Raw genomic sequence first — 6,110 nt, 5'->3', positions numbered from 1 at the left:
AAAGTCTTGCGGTATTTTTATTGAATTTTCAATTGTTCATAAAATTGGTTATAATAATGCGATTTAAGTCAAATATGCGCCGTTTTGTTCGATGACGAGTTCCCAACGAGATGCCAACTTCATAATGCCCCTCTTATAGAAGCTCGCTTCCCTATTGTCAAAAAACTCGGAGAGCCAATTTTCACAGGACTCTCTTGAGGACAACTTCCGACTACCAAGCTCGTTCGCCATGTAATCACTTGGTGCGAGATCCGGACTATACGGTGGATGCAAAAGAACCTCCCATCCGAGCTCCCGGAGCTTCTGGCGCGTCACCAAAGATGTGTGTGGCCTGGCGTTGTCCTGATGGAAGACAATTCGGCCTCTGTTGATCAAAGATGGCCTCTTCTGCATGAGTGCTGCATTCAAGCGGTCCAGTTGTTGCCAGTACAAGTCCGAATTGAGCGTTTGGCCATAGGGGAGCAGCTCATAGTGGATGATTCCCTGCCAATCCCACCAAACACACAGAAGAACCTTCCTGGCCGTCAATCCAGGCTTGGCCACCGTCTGGGCAGCTTCACCGCTTTTCGGCCACGACCGTTTGCGCTTCACGTTGTCGTAAGTGACCCACTTTTCATCGCCAGTCACCATCTGCTTCAAAAACCGGTCGATTTTGTTGCGATTTAGAAGCGATTTGCATGCATCCATACGGGCAAAAATGTTTTTTTGCGTCAAGTCGTGTGGCACCCATACATCGAGCTTCTTTTTGAATCCAAGCTTCTTCAAATGGTTTATAACGGTTTGATGACTCATGCCCAGCTCTTGGCCGATGCTACGGCTGCTATTATGCCGGTATCTTTCGATCAATTCAGCAATTTTATCGCAATTTTCGACGACAGGCCTTCCGGACCGTGGCGCATCTTCGATCACCTCTGCACCAGAACGAAAACGTTGAAACCATCGTTGTGCGGTGGAAATGGAAACTGTATCGAGTCCATAAAATATGCCGTCTTTTCTCTTTATTTTGCTCCATGTTTGCGACGCTATAACTCACGAACGACTAAAAGCAAACAACAATTAATCAAACACGTGTTAGCACGTGAAAAGAGCTTTCCAAAAAGCTCTAGCGTGAACCGATGCGACGAATACAACTAGAACTACGCGCTTGCAAAGACAAGCTTACGGAAATACCGCAAGACTTTTTGGCCAACCTTATATTTAAAATTTAGACAACCAAAAATATAAAAGCGAAATTCGAGCAAACAATTTGCATACAAATTGAAACGGCGAGAATATTATCAAATAATTGAACGAATTTTTAAATTAACCAATTTTACTGAAATTTCAAAATAAAATTAAAAAATTAAAAATAAATCAAAACAAAAGATGTGGGCGACAGATTACCAAAGTTTAACTAACTATGTTTTTTGTTGTACGTTTTTTTTTTTTTTGTTTTTATAAAAGTATACTTCATTATACAACAAAAACTCGCATAGTTTAAGGTCCAAACTTTGTAAAAAATTTACAAAAATTTGGTAAATTACAAAAAAATGCCTTGAATATTTTCAACTTTTTAACCAGAGAAAAGAGAGAGAAAACTTCTGTTTACGCAATTTTATAATACATTCAATTTTAATAAAGTGTAAGTATAAAGTGGCTTAAAAATCGCGTTGAATTTTGACAATTTTCTTTTACCAATCATGTTGAGAAATTTCTTCCATAGAAGCACATTTCTATCGAAGCACATAGAAATGGAAGCAAACGCTCAATACCTCAGGAAAAAAAAATTGCCAAAAATCAACGAGTACTTTGAGCCGGTTGAAATTAACACTTTGACGGTTTGAAATTGAATGAGCTATAAAACTGCATATCCAGAATTTTCTTAGAAATGTTAAATAAAAAAATAGTCCACTAAACATTGAGACTAACTTCTCGCATACGCCATTTGAAAACAAACAATTGAATTAAAAAATATTTTTATTTGGTACTTCAGTCGATTGGTTACATATCAAAAATACGTTTAGATTACACTCAATGGACCATTGTCTTCGATTGTTCGTAGAGTAGAGCGAATGTCCCGATTTAACTTTTGGACGGTGGACGTATATCGATTTCTTTCAACTTTCGCTTGATTCGATTAATCAACTGTTGCTCGTTTGGTGCCTCCCAACCCTTATCGTACACCATCCGCTTGAGAACTGCCCAGAAATTTTTTATTGGACGTGCCTGTGGCACGTTTGGAGGATTGTCCTTTTTTAGCACAAATGGTATTCTTTGCTCAGTTAACCAATCCAATGTTGTTTTTTGCGTAATGACAGCTTGCAAGGTCTAGCCAAAACATGATTATGTTGCTAGGTGTACATCTATGAAATGAAACGTTTTTTTCAATTTCAAACGCTTACTCGTATTAGCAAAAAATGGTTACAAATTCAATCTTCAAACTAATAGCCATCGCTAGCGACACATCTCTCCGGCAATTTGTGAATGCCGCGCCAAAAAAATTGGCCGTCTTTGGCCGCAAACCAATCATCGAGCCATTTTTTGGCTTCTTCGTGAGAATTGAAGCGCTGCTCGGAAAGTGTGTGGCCCATCGATGCAAACAAATGATAATCGGAAGGCGCCAAGTCTGGTGAGTAAGCCGCATGCACCAGCGGTTCCCAAACGTACGTCTTCACCAATTCCCGGGCCGCTTTTGTTTGATGTGGCGATGCATTGTCATCAAGAATGCCGATCGGCATATTCTGGGCGTTTTCGGTGTATAGCGTTATTCAACTCGGCCAATTGTCGTTGGTAGCATGCACCGTCAACTGTTTCACCTGGTTTTAATAGCTCATACCAAATCATACCACGCTGATCCCAAAAAACACACAGCATTACCTTGCGGCCGAAGCGATTTGGTTTGGCCGTTGTTTGTGTCTTGTTGGTATAGGTATATGCCGTAAACGTCAGCATTGATCGCTTTGGCTTTGTTTTTGCTAATCAATGGTTCTGAAACACCTTTCGAAGAAATGGCCACCCACAATAGCACCTTCACCTCAAATTTTGATTTGCTGGCATATTTAACCTCGTTTATTGTTCTTTAGTTGTTGCCAGTGTAAAAACCGTCGTTGCCACTCATTGCATGATGAGAAAATGTGAAGTACGATTCGTCATCCAAAATTATGATTGCCTTATTCGCAAAGTGTTCACGACGGAGTTCACGGCAGAAAATTAGTATTTTTTCGAGTTGTTTCGCTGTATATTTTGGTGCTTGCTTACGTTTACGATAAATTGCATTATTTTTCTTTAAAATCCTGTGTACGCCAGACTTTGAAATGCCACATTTTCGTGCTAATTTTGGTGTTGATTGATCAACCTTGTTTTTGAAACTTGAAAGCAGCTTTTTCGTTGTTGCGCCACTTAGTTTTGGTAGGCGACCCGGTATAACCTTATTTTCCGCTTCTTTTCCATTCCGGCAATCTTTGAAAACACGAAAAATATTCGCACGGGAGATTGGTTTATCTTCAAACACCTTCAGAATTTCACTTGTATTGAGTCGTCCAAACAGATTGGCGACAGATTTACGTAAATCCAGCTTGTACGGCCTTTTTGAATAGAAACTTTCACGTAATATGAGTTTGAGAGTTAAGTATAAGCACACTTGGGCATGGAGCTACATCTGTATATTTCTTTATGCACTCAAATATATGTCTGAAGTTAGTGTCAATTCTTAGGAGGCATATGTTATATATACTGGGTTGTCCATATTCGACGGACCCATGTGTTTTTTTTTTAAAGAAAAACACAATTTTTTTGATGTTGACGATAATAATCATTTTACTTGGTTCAAGTAGATTTGTTGACATCACTTTTTGCATATGATATCTCTCAAATGTTCGCCTTGAGCCTGTACGGCGTATTGTGCCCGTTTTGCAGCAGTTTCCATAGTTTTAGCTAACATTTCGGCTAGAATAGCGGCTATTTCCTCACGGATGTTGTTCTTGAGCTCTTCTATGGTCTTTGGCTTATTAATATAAGCCTTTGATTTTAAATATCCCCACGAGAAGAAGTCAGGTGGGATGTCCTTGGCGACGTCTCAACACTGGCCCGTACCAGAGCAATATTCTTATCCGATCGCCCTGGGCGGTTTTGATTTGGCCTTTTTGAATTAGGCAGAGCATCACCAGTCGAAAACCTTTCGTACAAACGTTTAATGGTGTTCTTAGAAGGCGCACTTTTCACATTATTTAATTTTTTATACGCAAGTTGAGTTTTCACAATTGACTTCTTTTGTTGAATGTAAATTTCAGCAATTTGGGAGCGCTCGCGTGGCGTGTACTGTCCCATGGTAAAAATCTGCTTGGACTGACGCTTCCAACGCGGTATGTCATTAAGCGATCTGACGCCTCTGTCAAAAGATACAGGGTTGCCCGATGGGTCCGGCGAAGAAATCACCGAAACTTGGTAATTCATCCCGCCTTTAAATAGTATTATTTAATCCTCCAATGTAATACCATTAAAAAAATATTTGCCTGAAAACACCAGTTGAACAATTCCCGGTAATGTTGATAGCTTAAGATACTGTACGTATTCTTTTGTAAGCGAATTGCAAACGAATACGCCAAGTTGGCTAACTCAACTATGGCACTACTGATATAAACAGGCATGGACTGACAAAATTAAACACACTGAATGCAACACTAAATGATGTATTAATGGAAAGTTTCCAAGTATTTTTATGATCAATCAAATTAGTGCCGTAATTGCACTCATAGCTTCATACGAGTGTACATTTAAGCGAGTGTTCTTTTGCAACTGGCGTATGAAAGTGTTTTTTTTTTTTTGCTTTTAACAGTGGCTTTATATACCAATTTTTTCCTCATGCATAGATAAATCTTTAAAATATGTGGCATGCCACTTTTAGCATATTTTTTCTTACTTTCTTTGCTGCTTTTTCTCTTTGAGGGCGTAAAATTGTATAGCGCCAATTAAAATGATGCCAAATGCAGGCATTCAATTTTAAAATTTTCGTTTCAAACCGAATATATGAACGTCACAAAAAACAAAATGCAATCCTTGTTTAGACAGCTTTTAACATTTTTGCGTGAGTATTTTTATTACATTCATTTCTGCGTCGCAAACAGATATAGCCTCCCAGTGCGCAACAATGGAAATGATATTAAAACAAAATATTCAAATTGAATCCGGAATACTGAAGAGCCATGGCAAAGCACATGCGATTGCTTTGCAGTTTAAGCGACTTAATTAACTAACTTAAGCTTGAGGAAATTACTAATCGTTTCATGCACACGGGCATACTAAAAGTGTTGCCACATAAATTGAGCTCCCAATAGTGCAAGGACCCAAAATACTTGAAATTTATGACGAAATTTCTGGCAACTTGACTGCTAGAGTAGGTAGTGGTCGTTTGACTTGCAACATACGAGTTTCTGACTCACAACGCAGCCTACTTTTTTGTAGCTATTAAGTTAAGTTAGTTTATAAGATGTAGCAGTAGTTAAGCAGCCCTAAACTTAGGTTCCGCTGCAGTACTTCTGAGTGGATGCCAGACTTTTTATATATTCTTGAACCATTACTGAAGAAAGCCATAAGATTTGGGTTGAGCTCATTAACATATCCCCATACACACTTCCGAAATTCGTGTTGAAAACTCGATTATTTTCAAACTCGAAATGTAAAGCATTGAAAGTTATTTCAATATGTTTTCGCAATTTTAGGGTGTCCAAATCTGAAATATTATATTTCCAAGTTCAATATAGCATACATTCAGTCTGATTGAGTTGAAATTAGCCCTAAATTAGCCACAGATGTATTGTATATGGAGAGAAGGTGTAATAGTCTCAAGAGCCTTGTTTGGGGTAGAAAATAGCGCCTTTTTCCATGCATGGATGCTGCCCTCTGAATCCTTACCACTTTCCTCTTTGAGACCATATTTTTCAATTTTGTGAAGGGTAATACATACATACATAATTAGCAAGTACACCCTTTTTGAGCGTTTGGCCGAGCTCCTCTTCCTATTTGTGATGTGCGTCTTGATGTTATTCCAAAAATTAGGTGGTCTACAGTTTAAAGCCGGCTCCGAGCAGCAAATTGTTTTAATGAGCAGCTTTGGCAAGGCAGAAGGTTCGCCA

The sequence above is a fragment of the Anastrepha obliqua genome, chromosome 2 (assembly GCF_027943255.1).
Source record: "Anastrepha obliqua isolate idAnaObli1 chromosome 2, idAnaObli1_1.0, whole genome shotgun sequence".
NCBI classification, from domain to species: domain Eukaryota; kingdom Metazoa; phylum Arthropoda; class Insecta; order Diptera; family Tephritidae; genus Anastrepha; species Anastrepha obliqua.
This window is presented reverse-complemented; position numbering follows the sequence as displayed.